At 42.7% G+C, this 25,243-nt stretch overlaps 1 long non-coding RNA gene and 1 pseudogene across 1 annotated transcript; one reads left to right on the top strand and one right to left on the bottom strand.

Moving 5' to 3' along the window:
• The window catches only part of LOC146674459 (scavenger receptor cysteine-rich domain-containing protein DMBT1-like), a 60,143-nt pseudogene that overhangs the window by 10,591 nt on the left and 24,309 nt on the right, over positions 1-25,243 (bottom strand).
• Positions 3,360-4,734, top strand: LOC146674461 (uncharacterized). Its single transcript, XR_014909287.1, has 2 exons — positions 3,360-4,320; positions 4,567-4,734. It is a non-coding gene; the product is annotated as an uncharacterized LOC146674461 (long non-coding RNA).

The following is a 25,243-nucleotide window of genomic DNA, read 5'->3' on the forward strand; positions in this document are numbered from 1 at the left end:
CTGTAAAGTGCTGTGGTGTTTTTAGCCCAGTCCAGTTTATTGTCAATGTGTACTCCAAGGTATTTATAGTCCTCCACAATGTCAACACTGACCCCCTGGATTGAAACAGGGGTCAAGTGTTTCCTGGTCTTCCTGAAGTCCACGATCAGTTCCTTGGTCTTTGCCACGTTGAGCTGCAGATGATTCTGCTCACACCACGTGACAAAGGAGTCGACCACAGCCCGGTACTCTGTCTCATCATCCCTGCTGATGCATCCAACCACCGCAGAGTCATCAGAAAACTTCTGAAGATGGCAGGTCTCTGTGCAGTGGCTGAAGTCTGTGGTGTAGAGGGTGAAGAGGAAGGGGGAGAGGACAGTCCCCTGTGGTGCCCCTGTGTTGCTAATCACCTTGTCAGACACACACTGTGGGAGACGTACATATTGTGGTCTTCCTGTCAGGTAATCAACAATCCAGGACACCAGAGAAGCATCCACCTGCATCGCTGCTAACTTATCACCCAGGAGGGTCGGCCTGATGGTGTTGAAAGCACTGGAAAAGTCAAAAAACATGACCCTCACAGTGCTCGCCGGCTGGTCCAGATGGGTGTAGACACGATTGAGCAGGTAGATGATGGCGTCCTCTGTTCCGAGACGAGGCTGATAAGCGAACTGAAGGGGATCCAGATGTGGTCTTACTATGGGTCGCAGCTGGTCCAGGATGAGCCTTTCCAGGGTCTTCATGATGTGGGAGGTCAGTGCCACGGGCCTGTAATCCTGGGGGCCACTGGGACGAGGCGTCTTTGGTACAGGGACGAGGCATGATGTCTTCCACATCACCGGGACCCTCTGCAGACTCAGACTCAGCATAAACAGTTTATGAAAGACTCCACACAGCTGGGGGGCACAGGCCTTGAGGACAAGGGGACTCACTCCGTCTGGTCCAGCAGACTTGCCTGAGTGAAGTCTCCTCATTTGCATCTCAACCTGGTATTGAGTGAAGGTGATGGGTGGGGGAGGGGTGTCAGGAATCTCACAGGAGGCAACATGTGAAGAGAGAGGCTGGCACAGTGGTGTGGCTCTGGATTCCAGGCTGACTGCAGGTGAGGTTGTGGGGGTGGGAGCAGACACTGTGGTGTCGAATCTATTGAAAAACAGATTCAACTCGTCGGCTCTATTCTCACCTCCCTCAGCTCCCCTGCTGTTGGTTGGCCTGAATCCAGTGATGGTCTTCATGCCCCTCCACACCTCTCTCATGCTGTTCTGCTGGAGTTTCCACTCCAGCTTCCTCCTGTAATTGTCCTTAGCCTCTCTGATCTTGTCCTTTAGTAACACCTGGACCTTCCTCACCTCCTCTTTGTTGCCCCCTCTGAAAGCCCTCTTCTTGTTGTTGAGGAGGGCTTTGATGTCCTTAGTCACCCACGGCTTGTTATTTGGGTAACAATGAACAGTCTGAGCTGGAACAATGGAGTCGGTGCAGAAAGTTATGTAGTCTGTGATACACTCAGTAAGCCCATTGATGTCCTCGGCGTGAGGCTCACAGAGTGTTTCCCAGTCGGTCACCTCGAAACAGCCCTGTAGTTCCGCTATTGCCTCCTCTGACCACCTCCTAACAGTCCTGGTGGTCACAGGTTCCCTCCTCACAATTGGCACATAGCGGGGGGTGAGGTGAATCAGGTTATGATCTGACCTACCAAGTGGGGGGAGGGAGGAGGAGCTGTATGCATCCTTGACGTTAGCATACAGTAAGTCTAAAGTTTTCTCTCCCCTGGTGGGACAGTCCACATATTGTTTGAATGTTGGTAGTGTATTGTCCAGTGATACATGGTTGAAGTCACCCGAGATCACAATAAAGGCACTCGGGTGCTGAGTCTGTAGCCGAGCTATGGCAGAGTGGATAGTGTCACATGCAGCTGTGGGGTTAGCAGAGGGGGGAACATAAACAGCCACCAAGATGACGTGAGAGAATTCCCTGGGTAAATAATACGGCCTGAGTCCAACAGCACACAGTTCAGTGTCCGGGCAACAAATCCTTTCTTTGATTGTTATGTTGGCAGGGTTACACCACCGGTTGTTAACTAAAACAGCAAGCCCACCTCCTTTACGCTTACCGCTAGCGATGCTGTCCCTGTCCGCCCGAACAGTGTGGAAGCCTTCCACGGAAGCATTCTCATCGGGAATGACCTGGTGCAGCCATGATTCGGTGAAACACATCAGGCTACACTCTCGGTATTCCCTCTGACTCCGTACCAGTGCTGAGAGCTCGTCGATTTTACTTGCCAACGATCGCACATTTCCCATCACGATAGACGGCAGACACGGTTTAAACCTCCTCCTCGCTTCGAGCCTCCGCTGTCTCACCGTCACCTTTTTTCTTCTCTTCTGTCCTTGACCTCTGCATCCCCGATGTGTTTTCCTCCAAATTTCAGCTGGTACTTCTGCGGGCACTTCTGCGGGCCTGGCCAGCGAGCCGGCCGGCATCAGGGCGATCAGCTGATCTCTGGAGTAAACAGTCCGTGCGTGTAGGAGATGTGCCGCGGTCCCGTTCCATGATAAAAGTAACAGTTCCACGGCCACCAGAAGAACAAAAACTCTCTCAATCCACATGATTGAGTAAGAGATAGAAAACGGAGGAAAATACAAGTCAGAAAAAAAAAGAATACGTAAGAAAAAAGAGCTAAACTAAGAGAAAAGCAGGAGCGACTGTAACAGGCTGCACGCTGGTTGGCGCATGCGCACTTAAAGATGGTGTAGATGGTGGGGTGGGTGCAGTTTTCTCTGTGGTGGGGTTGGGTGGACTGTCCAGGGCTCTGTGGAGCCGGAGGGCGCTACTGCACTGGGCCCCGGTCTGATGGGCCTGGGCCCCCCTTCCCTGGCGGGTCGCGGAGGGTGGGAGTGCCTACTGGGGTCAGCGGGGGAGCTGGCCCCAGGGAGGGGTTACCTGCCCCTCCCTTCCTTCCCTCCCCATCTCCAGCTGCCTCCCTCTTCCCGCTCCTCCACAACCACCCACACATGCAGGGCCTTGGAGTGGGGGTATGTCACCAGGGTGCAGAGGAGGCTACCCCCCCCCCCCCCCCCCCCTGTCCCCTTCTGGCTGCCTCTGCCTCAATTTTATCCCACAACTTAGACATTCACATTATTCACACTCTCATTACACATACATATAGGATCTTGGGGGTGGGCACAATCACGGAGTCCAATTTACCATCAGGGTGTATACCTCACCCCTGACGTCGTTGCCCACCTCTCAATTTTAAATACACTTAGTCATTGAGGGCTAGCAGGAGGGACTATGCGCTTACCTGCTGCTCCATGGCAGGTAGCTCCATGCCCTCCTGGGTTTTAATTGCACCTTAGAACACATATGCATCAACACTACAATGAGCGGGTGGAGGGAGGTTTGGAGTCTTCTCCCACCCCCATTCTCTGCGGCCTGCTGGAGCGGGAGGGCTAGTAGGAGGAGTTGGCCGTCCGACTGCGGTCTGGGGTGTGGGGCCTCCCTGCTGCTGCGGAGTCGGGGTGGTCTGCCTCTCCCCACCGCAGGGAAAAGGGTAACACCACCTGGGTCTGGGTGCAATTCCCCCCTCCAGGGGCAAGGGTACCTAGACCCGGTTTGTAGAGTACGCTTGGGGAGTGTGATTGTGTGTACAGCGTCTCTTTATGTCTGTCTCCACGTTGGTTGAGTGTGGAGTGAGTGCATATGAGAGCATGAGGGTGGGAATGGATGTTTGTGTCTGTGTGTGCCTGTATGTCTGTGTCTATATGTCAGGTTGGGTATCAGACGCCACCTCTCTGGGGACACCTCAGGCCCTCCAAGGTTTGGAGGCCTATCTCCACCCACCACCACTTCCCCTGCCGGTGGCGGACTCCCTCAGGTGTCGGTGTGTTGGTGGTTCTTTGTGTCTGGGGGTGGGCGTCCGGGTACACACCGGCTCACTCCTTGGCGGCCGCTTGTCGGGGCCTGGGGCCTGGGGCTCGCTCGGGCCCCTTTGGAGGTGGGGTGCCCCCGGCCTCTCGGCCTGGGGCTCGGTCACTCAGGCACAGCTGGGGGCCGGCGGAGCTCACGGGCGCGTCACTGCAACTCCCCCTGACTTCTGCTCCGCGGCTGCTGGGCGAGCCCTCATCTGGGACTCTCCTCAGCTCTTACTGGAACAGTGGCGCGGCTGCCCCTCTGTTGGTCTTCCATGGTCTCTTGTGTTCTGGGGGCCTCTGGATGTCTGGAGTTTTGATCTCCTCCATACCCGCTTCACACCCTGGAGGACGGGGCTGTGGCCCCCCCACACTCCCTAGCAGATCATTACATGGAGAAACCTTTGGAATGCAAGCATGCTGATCCACACAGGTATGCACACATGGGTATTCACAGACGCGGACTAAAGCTTTCTTGGCTGCTACCTCAAAGCACACTGTGCGCTGTCTATCTTGCGTGCTGCACAATATCGTTTATTATTTAGTAAATATTGATATCTATGGCTAGCTAGTTTATTGTGATGGTGCTTTGTTTTCTCTATTATTATGTTGCTCTTTGTTGTTTGCTGTCTCCTCTGTTTGTTTTTTTTGTTTGTTTTTTTTTTTTTTCTCCATACAGGTGACCCAGGAGTTCTTTTTTTTTTTTTTTTCTCTCTCTTCCCCCCCCTTCTCACCGTCTCTTCTCCCCTTTGGTTTTCTTTCTTTCTCTCCCCCTCTTTCTCTCATTCATTCCCCCTGTCCTATTTATTAAAAAAAAAAAAAAAAAAAAAAAATGACAAAGGATGAACTGAAGCTCTGCCATCACGTAATGTCGCATACTGCTGTTTCTGATGTCATTTAAAAAAAAAAAAAGAAAAAAAAAAAAGAAGTTAATTCATTTAATAAAGATGCAAAAAGTTCATAAAATGTGATTATAAAATGTGAGGGATCTCATTACTCTGTTGAATGTATTAATGTTTAAAGAAGTTGATATATTTTTCTGAGAAATAATTCAGGTTGAAATGTCTGAAAAAAGAAGAACAGTTAAAAGCAAGCTGTTAAAAGGATAAATATGGGAGAGTGAATCTTACAAGTTTATTTATTCCCAAAAGGGTAAATATAAGGTATATTTTTTGTTGCACTAAGACCTTGTGTGATATAACATCGTGGCTCAAGAGTTGGGAGTTCGCCTTGTAATCGGAAGGTTGCCGGTTCGAGCCCCGGCTTGGACAGTCTCGGTCGTTGTGTCCTTGGGCAAGACACTTCACCCGTTGCCTACTGGTGGTGGTCAGAGGGCCCGGTGGCGCCAGTATCCGGCAGCCTCGCCTCTGTCAGTGCGCCCCAGGGTGGCTGTGGCTACAATGTAGCTTGCCATCACCAGTGTGTGAATGTGTGTGTGAATGGGTGGATGACTGGATATGTAAAGCGCTTTGGGGTCCTTAGGGGCTAGTAAAGCGCTATATAAATACAGGCCATTTACCATTTAACTCAAGTTATTTCATGATGGTTGAGACATTGTATAACTAAAATAATTTGTTATACTTGAGCAATACTTGACTGAAAGATGAGTGATGGAAGAAGCATAGATAAAATAGTAATGTATGCACTCTGCACTGTGTGCATAGACCAGGACCAGATCATTCGAGATCTGAACCCTGTGGGTTCAGTGGCGAGCCAATCCCAAGAGAGTGACTGTCGATGGACCCGAGTGCGGTGTGGCCAGCCGTGGGATCCATCTTCAGTGAACCTCAGGACTATTACTACATTCCTTGACACAGATAAGACTAACACTTTAAAAATCTACCCGGGTAGTGTTAGAACCAGTGGACAGAAACATACACACACACACAAGGAACTCTAATTTCTCTTTCCAAAGAGAAGTGGACTGAGCAACAGGAGCGGAAGCTCTTTAATTGAAACTCTTTGGAGAATTTCCTTAAAGAGGATGTTTGGTTTTGATTTTATTTTTGAGCCCTTTAATGTGCGTTTGTGCACTGTAGGAAGCCGGCTTTAGACAGGCAGGGTTTGTAAACTTTACAACTTTCAATACAGTTTCTATTCAAATCACATCTTATCTATCATTGTGTGGTTCCTTCTCTGCTGATCCTTTCAAGGCTCCATAGTCTTACCTAGGGCTGAACGATTATGGAAAATAATCTAATTGCAATTTTTTGCCCCAATATTGCGATTGCGATGCGATATGCGATTATTTTTTAAGGTCTTTGTCTTCTGTATTATTAAACAAAGACAAGCAATACATCATATAGTATGGCCAATACTATATTACATTAATTTTAAACTGTTCTTTCCTGGAAGACAGACCTCTGTTATGATGACATGAGGTGATGCATGAATTGATGACTGACATTTTTATTTAACTTCTTCAATCACAACAGTATATTTGAACATACACAATAGTTTATTTTTAGCTTACAAACATCTGAGCATAAAGTGCTGACAAGGAACCCTGGTGTAAACATTAAAATGAAAGTCAGTACAATGTGCAGATTGCAGAAATATACATAAACAAAATCAGTGGCTTTACCACACTCAGTTTTTCGACATCTGTGAACTACTAGACAGTCATTCAATTAAAAAATAATATTAAATAAATAAAACTAATAAATAAAAAATACACACATCTTACTGATCTCTGCAGTCAGTAACATTACACATAAAGTGCAAACATAATAGCAATTGTATAAACACACACACAAACACGCCTTTAAAATTTAAAGGCGTGAAATTGGACGGTCTAGTTCTGATTAGCGTCACCGCTGTCTCGGTGGAGTTTAATAAACTCGGCCGTCTGCTTCTTGCTATCTAAAATATAACCAGACACTGGTGTAAATTCTCGACTGTCTCATACTTCTGTTTAATAAGTTTTCTGTTTGACGTTTAGTCAGCTGTGTGAAAACCAAGGAGGAACCCACCCGGGGGATTAATAAAGTTTTATTTTATCTAATCTAATAACTTTAATCTCAGCCAAACCGATTTACTCACGAACAAACAAAACACTGAAAAAAGCCCAACAATAACATTTTTAGGTTGTCTAAGTGACTTATATATTACGTTTAACCCGAGCAGCGAAACTCCGCGGTGATCTGAAAATGATGTGCCGGGAGTTGTGCCGTTCTCGGCCGCATCAGTAACCCTCGAGCTCCCGGCTAGCTGTCGAGCTGGTGGGTAGCAGACGCCTCTGAAAACGTCGAAGCACTTTTGCAAATATGGGATATCTTGATAAACCGAGCAGATATTTGATGTTTACACAACTACTTTCTCGCCTGAAAATATGTTAAAAGTTTATTTTGTGACCCAGAAAGATTAGTATGAGTAATTTTAAAACTTAGTAGCGGCCGCCATTGCTGGAAACTGGAGTTTGGCTGGGCCGCGCTATGAATTCTGGGATATGGTAGTAATAGTTGGGTTGCGGTCACGTGGTTCTGATGACGTGCGGAGGCAGCGCGATTTTTGAGTGGAGGGCGGAAGTAAACATGGAGGACACTGTGGAGAGTCAGGAGAGCAGCTATTGTGCAACTTTAGACCCCGTTTCTCGGGAGAGATATAAACAGATAGTTAAAAAATATATCGGACGTGATCCGTATTCTTTGAAAATGTCCGAATACACCACAGAAGTAAAGGATTTGCCTACTATCGAGGCTGTGGATATCACCAACTACTTGGTCCTCCAGACTTCTTACTACACTAGGCAGCAAATGAAAGCTTTCAAGAGTCTGGAGGCGTACAATTTTTTTGTCAGCGGGTGGGTCCACAACCTTGGAACAAAACGTCTCCGTGATGGATACAGTTTGGTGTTTGCAAGGGTGAGTGTTTGTTCTTATATTGCTTTATCTTAAACACGCTAACAGTTAGCGGTAGCGGCTTTAACGTCAACAAACATGCCACATCCTTAGGACTTCGTTAGAGTGACAGTTGTTTGTTTCAAGGTAAACCATTCTCAGCGGTCTAACGAGACACCTCTGAAGACTTGGGTAATTGCAAAGGAGGATGGAGAAGTGATTGCAGCTCATTGCAATTGTATGGCAGGGTTAGTAGCCTGTTCTCCACTGTCACTAGGCTCAAATCCGGGCTCTCAGCCGTCTGTTGCATATCCAAAATCGCCTCTGCACATCGATGCTGTTCTGCCTTAAGCTTCATTCTTTTCTCTCGTTTGAGAACTGATTCCGATCTGGGTTTTCGTTCGTAGCCGAGATTGACCGTCAGAGCCCAGTCCTCCGACTCTTCGTCATCCAAAGCACTTGGGCAGCCTATAGTCCCAATCAAGTCAATATTAGACTACTAACTTAAAAGCACTAAGTAAATGAGAATTTAACGACAACCTAATGCTAATAAGTTCGTTTGCAAACATAACATTACCTCTGACGAAGTGGTCGCTGCAGACACGGGCATTGGCAGACTCTGCTCCTCCCGACTGTAAACGTAAATTTAAAATCCATTTTTTCCTACGTTTTTCGGTTAGAATTTTCCATTTTTCTCCTCTTCGTTGGGCTATTTTTGGTACCCTAAAATACCGTTTATCAGTTTCTCTGGTCGACCTACTGGAGCATCCGTAAACACAACAGGACATAGGCATTTTGCGTACTGTCTGTCTGTGATTTTGCGCTTATCTTTTTCACTTCCGACCGCCAGTCAAATTTCGCGCTTTACGTCGACGTCACGTCTACGTCAAATGAAACCTAGCTATTTGGACAGCCTTCGGCGCGTCGCTGTGACGTAATCGGTCTACAAATGCGGCCTCAGGAGGATGCAGCCCATGAATTTGGACATGTCCAGTATAATCGCAGCCTTTGCGGTTAGAAAATTGCACTTGATCATGTCGCGATATTATCGCAAATGCGATATATCGTTCAGCCCTAGTCTTACCTAGAACTTTCTGATACTGGTCCAAAGTTGTCGAGACAATAATTTAATGCATATCTCATATTATTTAATTGTAATACCCGTTACACATATGCATCTGTAACCGAGTCATCAGAGGGACAACGCTAGGCCTGGACTTAGTAAGTGCAGGTGTAAAATGTTGTCAGGTGAGGCAGGCCTGGGTCACAGCAATTGAGAAAGACACCCATTTTACTGATTCTCAAGGGAATACACCCACTCTGCCAGGGTATTCTAAGGAAGAGTTGTGACAGTTTCAGAGCTCTGACCCTACTATCAAGTCCTTTAGGCAGTTTTGGGACAAAAAGAAGAAACCCACACACCAGCAGAGGAAAGGTTCGGCTAAGTCTGTGATTTCTCTGCTCCGGCAGTGGTCACGTATCATAGCGTTTGAGGGATTGTTGTATCGGGTCATTGAGGATGGACATTTGGGGAGGTGTCAGCAGCTCCTTTTGCCAGCTTGTTTAAAGGAGCTGTACTGGGGAGTGTGCATGATCAGATGGGGCATCAGGGGGTGGAGCGGACCCAGAATCTGTTAAGACAGAGATGTTTTTGGGTTGGTATGTATGAAGAAGTGGACCAGTGGATTAAGAAATACTATAGATGTGTGCTTACTAAGTTGCCACAGCCCAAGATTCATGCCCCTGTCAAGCCCTTTTTGGCCACTAGACCTCTTGAAGTGGTTGCAGTAGATTTTAGCGTGTTGGAGCCAGCCTCAGATGGACGGGAAAATGTGTTGGTGGTTACAGATGTTTTCACCAAGTTCACACAAGCTTTCCCCACACGCGACCAGAAAGCTGATACAACTGCTAAGATTTTGCTCAGAGAGTGGTTCATGAGGTATGGTGTACCAGAGAGGTTACATTCTGATCAGGGCAGAAATTTTGAAAGTGATGTGATTCAGGAACTGTGCAAGTTATATGGGGTTAAAAAAGCCGTACTACACCACATCATCCCCAAGGTAATGCACAATGTGAACGTTTCAATAGGACACTTCATGACCTATTGCGTACCCTCCCACCAGACAAGAAACGCTGTTGGCCTGAGTCTTTGCCAGAGTTGGTCTATGCATACAATGTGACTCCCCATGCCACCACAGGTCACTCACCGTATTACCTCATGTTTGGAGTGCACCCCCACCTTCCTGTAGATGCTTTACTAGCTCAGGAGCAGGTGCTTGATAAGAGACATGACTGGCTGGTTGTGCATCAGCAGCGCTTAAATGAAGCACATAACAGAGCAAGGCAGTACACGGAGCAGAAAGCAGCAGAAAGGCTTGAGCTGGACAAAACCCGGGTCTGTTGCCCCCCTGTTGAAGTAGGTCAGTTAGTTTATCTGCAACACTGGCCCCAAGGCAGGAACAAAATTCAAGACGCCTGGAGCCCTGTGGTTTATAGGGTTGTCGAAGTCCAGGGCAGCACACATGCAGTGGAGCCGGTGGAGGGTGGGCCAGTAAAACGGGTTCACAGAGCTAACCTTAGACCTTGTATTGGCCCAATTCCTGCACCCAGGAAAAAGAAAAGTAATGAATCCCCTGTGGTAGTGGGTCCTATGACAGAAGAGAAAACAGGCTGTTAAGATTCAGATCCTGAGTATGTGTTGTTCGGAGAAACCTCATACCCAATTGCAGAGCAGGGGTCTGATGAAGACAGGGAAGCAGTTCAAAGCAGCGGCATTTCAGAGTCTGTAAACACTGATGATGCTCGTGTTACTGCACCGTCTGCCTCTGAGCAGGTGTCCACACCAGAGACAGTTGCTACTGAAACCAACAGGGATATTGGGGTCATTACACCAACACCAGTGCCCCGTCGGAGTCAAAGAGCTAATGCTGGAGTGCATTCAAACCCTTAACATGTCCCTGTATCAGCATGTCATGCCATCACTTTGAGCCCGGAGATACTGTCTCAGTTGTTGACTAATATGGGTACTTCCCTCTTTAAAGAAGCAGTGCATGAGTTGAGATATACCAATTGAGTCACCGGGGACGTTGACTCTTAAGCAGTGGAGAATGTAGCCAGGTGGAAGGTCGATATTATGGGACATGCCACTGGATGGCGCTGTTTCTTTTGGGGTACCCCTGAGAGCGCAAGAGATCATGGGGATCTACAGAGACATTCACGGGAGTGCTAGCTTGCATTGGTTTTATGTGGGTGTGCAATGCCTATTTTCGCTGCGTGATCTGTTTTAAATGCAAAGTGTGGAACAGTTAAGACACCAGGAGTTGCTGCAACCAACTTCGCCGTTTATCTCAGAGGGATCTATATTCCACTTTCTGCTGAATTAATGCACTGAGAAGCCACTACAGTTATTTTTGCACTGCTAAGTTTGTTTTATTTATGTATGGGTTTATATCAGACACAAAATGACGCTAGATGTCCTTGAGTTCCAGATGCTGATAAAGTTGGGGAAATAACCTGCAGTAGCAGTGGGTCATCAGTGCACAAACTGTTACTGGATAAGAACTGTCTGTAACAATTTTATTTCTTTATTTTTACAACCTTTTTTATTTTCTTCTGAGCGCTTACTTTATCATTCAGATTAAAAGATAATCTGTGTTCTGGGCTGGTTAATTTAGCCAGGCTACATATATATTTGGTTGCACTACTATAGTATATTGTAATATAACTGCAGCTACTTTTAACGACTCAAAGAGTTTCCACCGAAGACAGATATGCATGTAATTGATTTGTCACAGATTTAAAGTTAGATGCCGTTCTTGGCTATTTAACACAAACTATTTAACCTTCTGTTTGTACCTGTTTTAACTCATTTGCCCTTCACATTTTAAGTCTGTATCATTTGATGTACAAATACGTTTTCTTTACAGTATTTGACATCTTGTGAATGACCAAGAATATATCTCACCTGAACAGATGACACTAGCGTCCTCAGAATGGTCACAGTCGTGGTTGCCAAATCCAATGTTGGGACAGTCAGTCAGAAAGTCTTCACTTCCTGAACAGGTCACTTCATCAAGCCAAATCTGTCCACTTCCTGCACCAAAGTAAGCCTTCCGAGGAGCTTCCAGTGCCGGTCCACAGTTTAACTGTCTGCAAACCACCTCAGCAGCATTTAAGTCCCAGCCATCATCACAGACTGTTCCCCAGATGTTATTGTGATAGATTTCAACTCTGCCAGAGCATCGAGACGATCCAGACCCGGCTAATCTGATGTCTGAAAACAAAACAGAGACCACAGATTGTTGAGAGAACATACAGGACACATAACTGAATTATAGAAAAGGAAAATCACACTCTAAAAGCGAAGGTTTCTAACAATATGAAGTTTTTAAAAGTACAACAGTCTACCCATAATTTTGATGGCATTTTGTTTAATGTGCATATTTTGTATAGCTAACACGCCTTTATTGTTAAAGTGGTAAAACAATCTCCAGACAATCCTTATTGCATGTATCATAAATTCTGTCAAGTACAAACTGAGGATTCAGATGTGATTTAATGTTAAATCACACGTTTTTATGAATAGAAACATCGAAACATTTACACTCATTGAGATATTAGCTTTTTCTTTAAAAAACATGTTACAAACAGCGTTAACACAGGATTACAACTTTACATTTATTTTATTTTAAAAATATTTTAACACAGTTGAGATTTACTGCTACTATAAGACCACTTCATCAATTCATACATAAAATTACTTAATTAGAACCACTGGGAATTATTTGTCTCTGTAACTATGTTTATATCATACAAATGATAAAATGTTAAGACTTAAAATTTCACAATGACAACTCTTAAACAATCAGGACACCCTAATTTCCTGTTGTCAACATTTAATTCTGTTAACAAACCACAACCACACAATTAGAAAAAAAAGAAAGAAAACATTTGCTTCTCAGCATCCTTGATGACAAAACTAAATTTGTATGCATTTTCTAACAATTTGTTATACAAATGAAAGTGTCCTGTGTTGAAGATTTTTTTAAGGAGCCATAGATCACAAAGCAAAACTAATTAATAATGCAACACCTAAACTTCGGTGACACTCCCAAAACTAGTGTTTTGGAAACGGTGCTGCTACAGGACCTGCTTAGCTACAAACGTCACCCATCACTATCAGGTAACTTTACATGATTTTTCTGTAATGTTTGGTAATTTAAACATGTCCCTACTATAACATCTATGAAAAGGAGAAGATTTACAGTAATTGTGGCTGGTGATGACTGATAAAAACTATAGTCTGACAGATTATTAATACTTGTTGCTAATCCAATTCCAGCAAAGATCCTGTGTAAAATGTAAATGAAAATCCAATTTAACAATGCCTGTAATCTTAGGTCCTTCAGGCAGCGCTTCATTAAAAGCAGGGATCATTCGTTCATGGAAAACACTTCATGAGCTCAGAAATATTTGAACTTTGACATCTTTCTCTGTAAACAGAGTTCTCCATCCACAAATGTGAGTTAAAGCTGTATGAATCAGAGAGGAATCCACACTTCAATTCAATTTAATGCAATGTGAGGGCCAAATCACACCACTCATGCCCTTTTTATATTATAGGATAAAGACCTGACAATAATACAGAGACAACCCCAACAATCAGACAACCCCTTATGAGCAAGCAATTGGTGAAGAGGTAATGCTACACAGTGGTAAAAATGGCCCTGTCCCAACTTCTTGGAGACTTGTTACTGTTATCAAATTCAAAATGAGCGAATGTTTTTCTTAAATTGGTACGTTTTCTACATTCTATTGTAAATACAATTTGGGTGTATTAGATTTACAAATCATTTATTTGTTTTATCATATAATTAAAAGTAATTTTATTGATATTTTTTATTTAAAAGTAACATTTTAAAAATAGCCCTAAAAACTAAGTCAGACAGAAAAAGAGTTTAATTCTGAATCACAAAACCGAAAACTTCTAAATCTGAATTATGACATGTAGCCCTGGCTATATAAGTAGCTCATTATTTAAATTTGTTCATTAATATTGATAGTTAATTGCAAATGTTTAATGTGTTCAAGAAAGTATACAAATGCCTGCAAAGTATGTGATGTGTGTCAGTTAAATGCACAACCTTTTTATTTGTATTTTGAGGTTTATGTCATTATTTTTGATATGGTATTGATATGTAGTTCAGCTCCAGTGAACCCTGAAGTAGTCTCAGGTAGAGGGGTGGGAGTAAGTGGGGAGCCGTGTGCACTCTGCAGGAAGCGAGAGAGATGAGAGCTGAGCAGTAGTGATGTGCAATACCACTGATTTCCTTTCCGATCTGATACCAAGTAATATTCAGGGTGGTATCGATGATACTGATCCGATACCGATACTTTATACAAAAACGTATTTTATTTATTGTATCTCAAATTATAGTGTCATAATGATTACAGGACATCAGATTACTTGTTCTTATCACTTAATAATGCAGAGTTCATCACATAGAAATAAAAAAACTGAAGTTGTGCGCTATTTGAACACCTTGCCTGCCTGCAGCACTAAAGGACTCCATGAGAGACGTCTGTCTCACCCTAGCAGCACCTGTCCCTCTCCTCCTCTTCAGTTCACCTCAACATTCGCTCGTCATATTCTGTGATATGATTTACTCTGAGGTGTTTGACAAGGTTAGTGATGTTGCTACAACCATACATGCCAACCCTCTCGATTTTTCCAGGAGAATCCCGGAGCCACCATTCTCCCGAATTTCCACCTGGACAACAAAGTTGAAAAACCATATCGCAGAATTCCTAGCATGGCCCAGCCAATTCCAGTTTCCAACAATGGCGGCAGCTACATATTACTCTTATTTCTCTTTCTGGGTCGCAAAAAAAACTTTTAACATATTTTCAGGTGAGAATGTACACAGCAAAATCTCCAGTGTTAAATTAACACTAGAGAGTGTCTATATGGGTCCACTCCTCTGAGTGTTAAATACAACACTGTGGAGTGTTAAATTAACACTTTTGACAGTGTTATATGTTTAAAAGTAACCTAGTCAGTTTTGAAGATTAACAATGGCTAACACTGAGCAGTGCTGATTTTCTAACACTGGAAAATAACTCAAAATGTTAGAAATATTTCAGTAATCACAAAGTATGTGATTCCATACTTTGGTGTCACGGTTCGATATTTTTTCGATACAAAAAAAATGTTCATGCCTTTTTAATTTGTCATTTATTAAATTTTCACGGCACATTCTGCACCACATCTCTGTGCGTTCATCATTTGTTTGAAGCCAGCTCAACTCCTGCAACCACTTTTCCGAGAATACGTGCTTCTTTTGTGGTTCGGACTCCTCACAGTTCTTTGGAGGTGGAGGAACACCAAAGTAATTGCTTAAAGGAGCTTCTTGACATCTTTAAGAGTTCTAAACAAATGTCTGTCCTCCTCCTGAAAATCTTATGTATGTAAATACGCGTTGCAACTTCATATCTTGTGCGCGTTTTTTATTTTGACAGCGAATGCGCACCTGCGGACCACTTATGTGCACCCCTGGTTATTTAGCTTGTCATATTGCAGCCACAGAAATTCTTTTGTCCATGAAACCATAAAGCTGCACTTTCTTTTTGCCTTATAGTCTGATTTGTCATAACTTTTCCGTTTTGTAGTAAGCTTTTCTTTGGCTTTCACTTCTTCACCCTGACCTGTCTTATTTGGCAGCAGAACTAAAATATATATCCTGCTACTTTTACACACACTCACATAACGTTCAGTGATTCTCTGCGCGATCAACCTCTCACATGTTTAACCCTTTAAGACCTACTATAGAACCAAGTCCGCCAGAGCATATTATATTTTTACATGCTGTGGTGCCATTTTTGGGAGCATTTCAAGTTGCTATACATCAATACAACAATTATAGCCCAGATTTTAATAATATGTATTCATTAAGTGCATAGTAATTACATAAATTGCAAAAAAGTGCAATAAACTACAAAAAAATTGAAAATCATTTTTGCTTTTTTAACATATATTTCTAGTTAGAGAAATTTAAGAGGCTTATCCCTCAAAACTGTAAATACAGAAAAGTTGCACAAAATAGTTTCCTACCACAGGAAATTTATTTTGAGTGTCTTCATAGTTTTATTTTTGAAATACACCAATTTTTATACACTGCAGGAAAAACGAAAATAAACATTATTCTGCAAATTTGCAAAAAAGCAGGATATGCATCAAAATAAACTATTTCCAGCAGTGCAATATGAGTCCTAAGCATCCTAGAAACGACACAGAAAGTCATAAAAGTCAAACATAACTTTTAAAAAGAGCAGTATAGGCCCTGAGGCCCTGATGGTAAAAAAGCCTACATTTCCGCAAAAATGACGTCACTTCCGGTTTCGGGCAGGTAATGGCGGACATGCAAAAGTTCGCGCTGACGTCTATTCCAACATAGGAAGTGTTATGAACAGCTGATCGGATTGGCAAAGCGTGTTTCTGGAATATTATGTTTTTGTTCCTGCAAGTGCTTTTTATGCAGTTTTTGCAAAACTTTATGTGGAAGGAAACCGTGACCAGGGACAAGCTGATGGCATCAGATGTAAGTACAACTCCTCCGGTTTCATATGCAAAAAAAAATTATTGCGCTAGCTTACGTGGTTGCAGAGCTACCGGGATTTAAAAATAGTTACACAAAACAGAGCGTGCCCTCTCCGACCGGCTCTAAAGGGTTAAGCTTGCTGCGGGAGATTTCACTTGTCATGTTTGCTTAGTAAGCTAACGATTGATAAGACGATGTCAGAGGAATTGGTGCGCAAATTATCATCACTCACCACTCAGTGCTGTCGCTCTCTATATACAGTTCGCGCATTGCAAAGTGAAAGCAAAAAACAAGCTCAAATTCAAACGCGATTTCAATATGTCACATATTGACAGTGGCTCACCGATGCCAATGACATAATTTCCCAGCTACATTTCCGAAAGAATGCAAAAGCATTGACATATATTTTTCCTTCCTACAATAGCCCGATGGGCAGGGCAGAGATAGATTTTGGTAGCCCGACTGGAAAAATCGCTAGCCCCGGGACGTCGGGCTAGCGATTTTGCGAGCCCTGTATCTGATTGAGGAATCACTCATCTTTGGAAAAGAGAGTTTATTACAAAGAAATGGCTCTTTCCAAACTAAAAGCTATACTATACGCTTCTTCTGGGCTATATTCTCAGCAGCATATTAAACATATCAGGTCCCCATAAGGAGAATCATGTGCTAACGGCTGTCTAAATGACGCGGGTAAAGTTTGTAGCATGCGTGCTTGTAGTTTTTGTCTGCTTCCACTTGTCTTTGCACTAGGATGATGTCGGCGTAAATGTGCAGTCATATTTGTTGTGTTCCCACTAGTGCTGTCAGCGTAAATCTCGTTGAAATGACGTTAACGCCACAACACGGCAAATCTCCGTTAACGAGCTACCGCGGCTCGCCCAGTGCATGGGGCTGGACGGCCAACACGTTAACGAGCTAACTGCGCTAACACACTAGCTCCCACCCATGTAATTGAGCATTGCATGGCACATCCAACATACTGTTTTACTTTAGTCCATGACGCGCTTACCTTCAGGGTCATACGTCACATGAAAACCAAAATAGTTCCAAACGCCAGGGCCCTGTGCTTCGTACGTCGCTTACTACATCCAAGATCAAATGAAACATCCAACAACAACAACAACAACAATCTTTATTTATAGAGCACATTTAAAAGCCTTGGGCATACCAAAGTGCTTTACATAAAACAATAAAAGGTTCAAACATTGATAACGGATAAAAAAAATAAAAAATAACGAGTTATGTTCATAGATAAAAGCTACCAATAAGAATGACTACAGCACATGGGTAATAGCAAGATAAAAGCTGTACCACCATAATAAAAGACACCAATAGAAAGATAGGAGGGAATTAATACAAGAGGTCAATAGGTCACAGCAACCAAACAAACAAACAAACAAACCAGCAATTAAAAGGTGGAGAAGGCAAGTTTAAAAAGATATGTTTTAAGCTGTGATTTAAAAGAATGAATAGAATCAGATGCCCGGATGCCAATCGGGAGATTGTTCCACAGCACAGGTGCAACAAGAGCAAACGATCGATCACCTCTAGTCTTAAGTCGAGATCTGGGCTGAGCCAGCAGTAACTGTGACGATGACCTTAAAGCCCTAGCAGGAGCATAAGGGTTTAAAAGGTCCTTAAGGTAGCTGGGTGCAGTGTTGTTAGTAATTTTAAAAGTAAACAACAAAATTTTAAATTGAATACGATATTTGACAGGCAACCAGTGCAGATCGGCAAGGACAGGAGTAATGTGGGCAAACTTGCTGGTTTTGGTTAGAATGCGAGCTGCAGCATTCTGAACTGTCTGTAATCTCTGTAAAAGGGAAGAGTGGAGACCACAATAAAGTGAATTACAATAGTCTAGCCTCGACGTTACAAAGGCGTGGATGAGCTTTTCGAGATCTTTATCCAAGACCAAACCATCGCGTTAACCGTGAGTGCGCTAATCCGGTTCCCCGAACACACCTGCTGTTGACGATTAGTACAGCTGGACGCAGTAATGTGACATCACTGGGTGTCGTAAAAGGGGCTACGCATCGATAGTAGAAACATTGATCGGCAACCCTCTGATTGGTCGGCGAAAATGTCGACGGAGCGCGCTCGGCTCGGTATTTTTCGGCAGCAGAGCAAGAACTCTTGAGTGAGGGATTTCAGGAGTTTCAGAGTTTAATCAGAACGCAAGGGAACACTGCAAAGGCTGCAGAAGCAAGAAGCTAGGGCTGGCAGGAAGTTGCTGACAAATTAAACTCGTAAGTAATTTAATAATAACAATAATAATGGAGTGGATTGATATAGCGCTTTTCAAGGCACCCAAAGCGCTTTACAATGCCACTATTCAGTCACTCTCACATTCACACACTGGTGGAGGCAGCTACAGTTGTAGCCACAGCTGCCCTGGGGCAGACTGACAGAAGCCAGGCTGCCATATCGCGCCATCGGCCCCTCTGGCCAACACCAGTAGGCGGTAGGGTAGATTTATTATATTACACTATATTATCCAATATTATATTACATTATATTACATTATGTTACATTATATCCTCTTTCACATTAGAGCCACGACAGGACCCACTAGAACATGGGAACAGGTAAAAGTGAAATATAAGAATATTCTACAGAATGGTAATATTTATCACTTATATTGCTTTTAGTCTCTTGGAAAGAGACCCTGGAATAATCTGTTTGTTTATAACAGCAACCAAGAAAAGGGCAGAGCAACAAAAGACAGGTGGTGGTCCTGCACCCCCTCGTCAACAAGTTGGTTAAGTAAATAATACCCTCACGGGAAAATCGATATCTCTCTATGAGCACACTGTCGCGCTGAGCTAAAGGATCCTGTCTGTCCCGCAATATACGCTGAATTCTGAGGACTCTCCTTATCAATCTTGCACCTTCCGCAATGGGTGGCTCGCGTATACGGACAGGACATGGCTGCGACAGACTTCCCAAATCCACCTTCGCTTTTATAGCCGTGGTCTCTCATCTTGATTACACGAAGTAATTTACAATTGCTACTCTGAAATATGAATTAAATCTGTAATAATCACATACATGTAATAGAATGTTAATAGTACATTTCCGTTTTTTAGGAAATGACCTGTGTGAAATCAATAAATGGATCAGGTGCTGCATTGTCTTTAGTTACATTGATGTTATTTATTTATGGTGAAACAGTGGTGGAATATCGCTGTTGCTTTCGTATGAATGACGCGGGCATACCTGCGTGGCCGCGATCTAATCCTGTTTACATAAAGTAAACCTGCTCCCCAGCAGGTTTACGCTTACGGCTCTGTTGCTATGACAGCAAGTCCCGGATGGGCTTCGGGGAACCGAATGATCCAGGATCACGCGAAATCGTCAACAATCTCATCCAGCTAACTCACTTAGCGCGGTACGAAGAACAGGCCCCAGATCTGAATGAGGGTGGGGGAGGTTCAATTTGCCATGTTGCAAGGAGAGCTTAACTTCTGTCTGCTAGCTTGCCCTGCGCTCAGTGAATCTGCAGTGTTTCAGACTCCTGCACAATTCTCCGCTTAAGCCGTCAGTTTTCTCTTTCCCAAAATCTGCTAACCCAAATTTTAAGTTCCCACCTTAAATGACAGCATTCCTGGTCCTCAAACATAGGTCCGAGTTTGCTTGTGAGGTTCAGGGACACATGGCACTATGAACAATTCAACCAGAAACTTGCCTTAACATGTCCAGTTATGTTAACCCATAGGTTTCTTCTGACCGCTGCATGTGGAGAATTGATCCAGGTCTGTTTCGCCCCTGAAGAAACACAACTGAGACATTTTCATTATTATCATGAGTACTTAAACTACCCGTTTCCCTCTCTCTGATCAGAAATACCAACTTATGTTATGTGTATAAGTGTAAGCAGGTCTTCATTGCGTTTTTTCTATGTATTCTTATTAATGTTCAGTGAGTGTAAGCTGCCTTCTTCATTGCCTCTGTATGTTATAATCAGGTTCAATTCATGCATCTTTTCACTGATTTCTTAATTCAAAACTATCTCACTTCTGATTCTTTCCAAAAATAATTTCACATGTAACCATTTGTGTATGTGTGTCTTCTATTCATTAATGTAATGTCAGTTATTTTCTCTCTTTATTTTACCTTCTTTTTGTTTACCTCTTTGTTTGTGACGTGGACATCTCTAAACACCATCATGAGTTCCGGCTTCAATTTCAACCCAATTGTACCCTCTATTCTCGCAGTCGAACTCATCTGGGCTTGACCTTCCCACTGGCCCCTGTGCCCTTCTCTTAGTGTCCTTGTGTTGTCTTGTGATCCCCAGCAAACACAGTCTGTTTCTTCTCTGTTTCTTCTCCGTTGATCTTTTCAGTATTTTCCTTTTAGATCAAATCCCAGCCTGGCAAAATATCCCATTCAGTGCCTTTAAACAGTTATGTCACACTGTTCTTACCAGCCTGCACTTTCGCCGTGCATCTTTTCATCACGTGGTTTCTTCTTCTCTGTTCATCCTTTCAGTCGTCTCTTTCAAGATTACTCCAAGCATGGCAAATATGCTGCTGCTGGTATCGTCAGTGTGGTTTCAGTGTTAATGGTTCAGTTGCACTGTCTTTTGCCTGCTGTTAATTCTTCAAGTCCACGATGTTCTGTCGGTCTTCATCAGGAGATTAACTGTCCTTTGAGCTTCTTCTCAGGATCGGGACAAGTGGGAGGTCAAGCTGTAAAATTTTAAGCCAAAATCTGGCCTATTTTCCTCCCCATTATGTTAATCTATGGTATTGCCGCTGTACTCAAAATTCCAGGTTGAGAAAAGTCCACCTGTATTGACACACTAAAGCATACAATTAATATCCTTTTCATTTCTTTTCTTAAAACATTCATTCGCTTTATCTGCCTAGAGTTTAACTCATATCTCTCTCTGGGTGCTCACTTGTCACAGTGAGCCTCCTTTTATGGGCATGCAAAGTTCCTGTCACACACACCATTTCCTGTTTCTCTTTCCTATTTTACAACCTAATCAAACTGTTTCGTTTTACTAAGTCGTGATCTAAAAACAATGCACCCTTATTTCACGCACACACACTTTTAAATATACTAAATTCTTTGCATTTGTCAGCATTCACATCACAGTCTTCAGCGTGCTCAGCAGAGCTCTTTCAGACATCAGGAATCGTCTCACACACACACTGCCTTTTTCTCTCACACTTCCACTTCTGCACTCACTCTACTATCAACTTTCATAGTGTTATTATTATTTATTATTTTGTACAAAATAACACCCAATCACTCAAAATCTACTACTCACAGCATTCACACACTTAAACTGTGACAAGAGTTGAGGAATATACTCAAAGCACGCTTTCCTAAGAGTATTTTAGACATGCCTTTCATAATCAGAAAGAGCAAGTCAAAAAACAATTGAAACCTCTATTAATTCTCACCGCACACACAAGAAATTGAAAAAATAAAGCACACCAGCAATTATTGCTGGAGAGAGGTTAGTACTAAAAGTAATATGTTAGTCTTAAATATATACAGTGCACTAACTATATTTATATATATATCAAAATTGAGTCAATTACTATACATTTACTACGGCAACTCAAAACTTTATTTATAACCCTCTAATAAACATAAATGGCATCTTAAACACACATTCAACAATGTTTGCAGCAGTATTTGTAAAACCAGCTATGGTTTAAACAGTTCACTGCTTACTAATTTGCATTTTCACACTCACACACACACAGTCTAAAAATAGCTCCAGCACACAGTCAGTGCATTGCTGACTCGACACACAGCCTCCTCTCACACCAAACTCTCTTATTTTATATTACAAAGGCGTCTTATAATTACAACTGCACAGATTTTAGACCTTTTAACACCTACCAAATTTCGACAAATTTAAAATTAACCGCCCAGCGGATAAAGTCCAACTTTTTTGCACTCAATTCACCAGTCTCGGTCCCAGACCGTGGCCTGATTTCTACAGCCCTAACACAATTTAAAAGCGTCAACCAACCCAAACTTTGCCTGAAGCTCTATTTTTGGCATTACACAGCCATGGCTTTCCCCGAAGTTTTAAGTTAAGGCATCACGCCCGAAACCCGGTTTCTGCTGGCCAAAAAAGCGCAGACTACCGTTCCAAATGGTAGGGAGACTCTAACTCCTAGTTATTCTGGAGTGCCCCAAGCTCCACAGTGACCAACTGACTATCCCTCTTCGAGGACAATGCCTAAGCGTCCTTGGCATTGGCAAGCGTTACCTCTGAGCACTGCGCTTCCTAGAGGTCCCACCGCCGTTCTCGGATAATTTATAATACTTTGGAACAACAGTAACACACCCAAAAAAGTGTAAGACTGAATCAGGTCCAACCTTATAACCAATAGGGGCTTCACCCCAAACAATAACCAAATTCCCTAATATACTAAAATCATTCAGCAGTCCAACTGCTTTCCACAGTCCAACCGTATTAAATCCTTCAGTGGTCCAACCGCATTCAATCATTTAAATCCTCAGTACTGTCATGAGATCTTCATCAAAATCAAAACAGACATTTACCAGCAACTTTTACTGACTAGACATTTAATTTTCTCATCCAATTCAGCACACTTCGGATAAAATCAACAGGCCTGTGCCTACCTCTTTTATAAAGGCACGTGTCCACTCAGTTTGGTTGCCGGGTCTCACGCCTGTCTGTCTGACCACCACGGACCACCGAATTTCACCGTCTACACCTCCAATTCTCTCCCTCCTCAACCACCGGACGAAGCCCCCAAATGTTAAGGTTCAAATATTGGGGAAGGAGAGTACAAACAACCGTGGTCCAAGAGCTTGTTCAAACAATTGATTTTAATGTAATACACGCGTGGGAAGACCAGCTCCGATCGCAGACAGGGCTGATCTCCGACTTAATCAAAGCATAAACAGATATTTTATACCATCAGGGCTTGCATCTCATGCATCATCAGATACAATATATGCATACGTCAAATCAAAACCACAATGACTTTTAACACAGTTTAAAAAGAAGATATCATCTTGACACATCAGCAGCAGTTCTGCGACAAACTGCTCTTTTGCAACCCCGAGCAAAACATGATTAAACTTCCACCTATAAATGATTCTCTTTAACTAAGTGTGTGTGTGTGTGTGTGTGTGTGTGTGTGTGTGTGTGTGTGTGTGTGTGTGTGTGTGCTAACCACAATTGCACCCTATTTCACCTTGCCGACTAGCTCCTGACCTCTCACCAGACAGAGAGACAGAAGCCACTCTCATATGTAATAACCAAACTGAAACTATGTATATGTCATCTACTGAATAAATGTTTTAATCAAGAACCTCTACTAAAGGCTTAATACAAGAATATGAACTTATAAACGATAATAAAAATGACCTGATATAAGTGTTTTGTAAGCATGTATTGCAATTCCTTTAATATGATAACAGTATAAACATCTTAAGGCCATCTTAAAGCTATCTCTTACATTGTTAAAAGCAATGATCACACCGCAGATTATATTGTGCTGGTAAAATACTTTTGTTCATCACCACAGTGTTCCAAGATTTTTGGTTAGTACTGGACATCTAAAGGAACTCATATGAAAAACAAAATACACACAGAAAAGGGAAGAGTAGGGTAACACAAGAGCGTAATGATCATGTAATTTAAATGTAATATACAATAAAGCCAAACATTAAAAAGGAAAGGCCAGCTAAAGTGTGTTATGATTCAGGGTTATGGCTGTTTTGCACTGTTTTTGTCTGCCACACCAGAGGGTGGCGTAGTTTGTGTTATTGATGTTATGTGAGTTCCTGGTGGAGGCTGACCATTGGTGGAGGACTGGGAGATGCCGGCTATAAATATGTATGTGTGTGTGTGTGTATAATTATTATTATTAGCTCATATTAAATTTGATATTTATGATTTAACTGAACTTAACTGAAAGCTGTGTGTATATGTTTGTGCACGAGACACAAAAGGGGGACAGAAAAGTCTCCTCCTTAGTAGTACAGACATTACAAAAGCAAAACAAATGACACTAATACTGTCTATTACCTCTATTTATGTCGTAGCTCAGAGGAAACAAACAAGGTTGAAATCAAACTTGAAACTTGAAGTTGTTAAATTGTTCTTGGATACTTACCAGGCTGCTGTGAATGACCATCTGCAAAGTGGAACATAAAATAAATATGTTAAACCAGGTTTGCATTAGGAAGCGTGTTCCAAAGAGAATGGAAATATGTTTCTTGGATCTATTCTCTCATCACTTATGTCTTGGAGCATTAGTAACCATTTAGAAAGTTTTAAAAACTACTTTACAATAATCATCTAGATAATGTCACTGGTCAACAAACCTGTTATTAACCAGTTTAGTAGATATTGTTAACATTGAACCAAAACTTGCCCTTTATTGTTACTCTTGATTACTGTAGTGTTATTGAATTCAGCACTGCCAGTCAACAGGTAGTTACTTTCTTTTGACGTTCTATTTGTGAATCGTTACAGGCTATCTGGTACACAGCAAATTCAAAAGTGTTAAATGTTTTGGTGTTAATAGTCTTCTTGCAAAAGTAGAGTTAATTTTACTCTAAGCAGAGTCACATTCTTTTAATGTAACTCTGAGGTGTAAAATGATAGTAGTTAAAATCGAGTGTTAAAAATGAGCGTTTCTCTGTCAAATCTGGAGGTGTTACAATGGAAACATTAACTCTTGACCTCTTAACTCTGAACTCCTACAGGGGCTATGACACCAACAGAGTAAATTCACAGACTCCGCCCCCAGCACCATAGACTCCAATCGAAGCTGAAGTGAAGCCGTTTCAGAACATTTTGCTCTACATATTTGAGTTGTTTGCCATGCTTGGTAAGTCATTTTTTCAAAGATTGTTTCAATTATTATTATGAGCTTTTACTTCTGTGGCTCTTTGGAGTTGAGACAAAGCT

This window comes from Rhamphochromis longiceps, linkage group LG3 (assembly GCF_057381845.1).
Source record: "Rhamphochromis longiceps isolate RC_006_pf linkage group LG3, R_longiceps_female_GT1.1, whole genome shotgun sequence".
Classification (NCBI taxonomy): Eukaryota; Metazoa; Chordata; class Actinopteri; order Cichliformes; family Cichlidae; genus Rhamphochromis; species Rhamphochromis longiceps.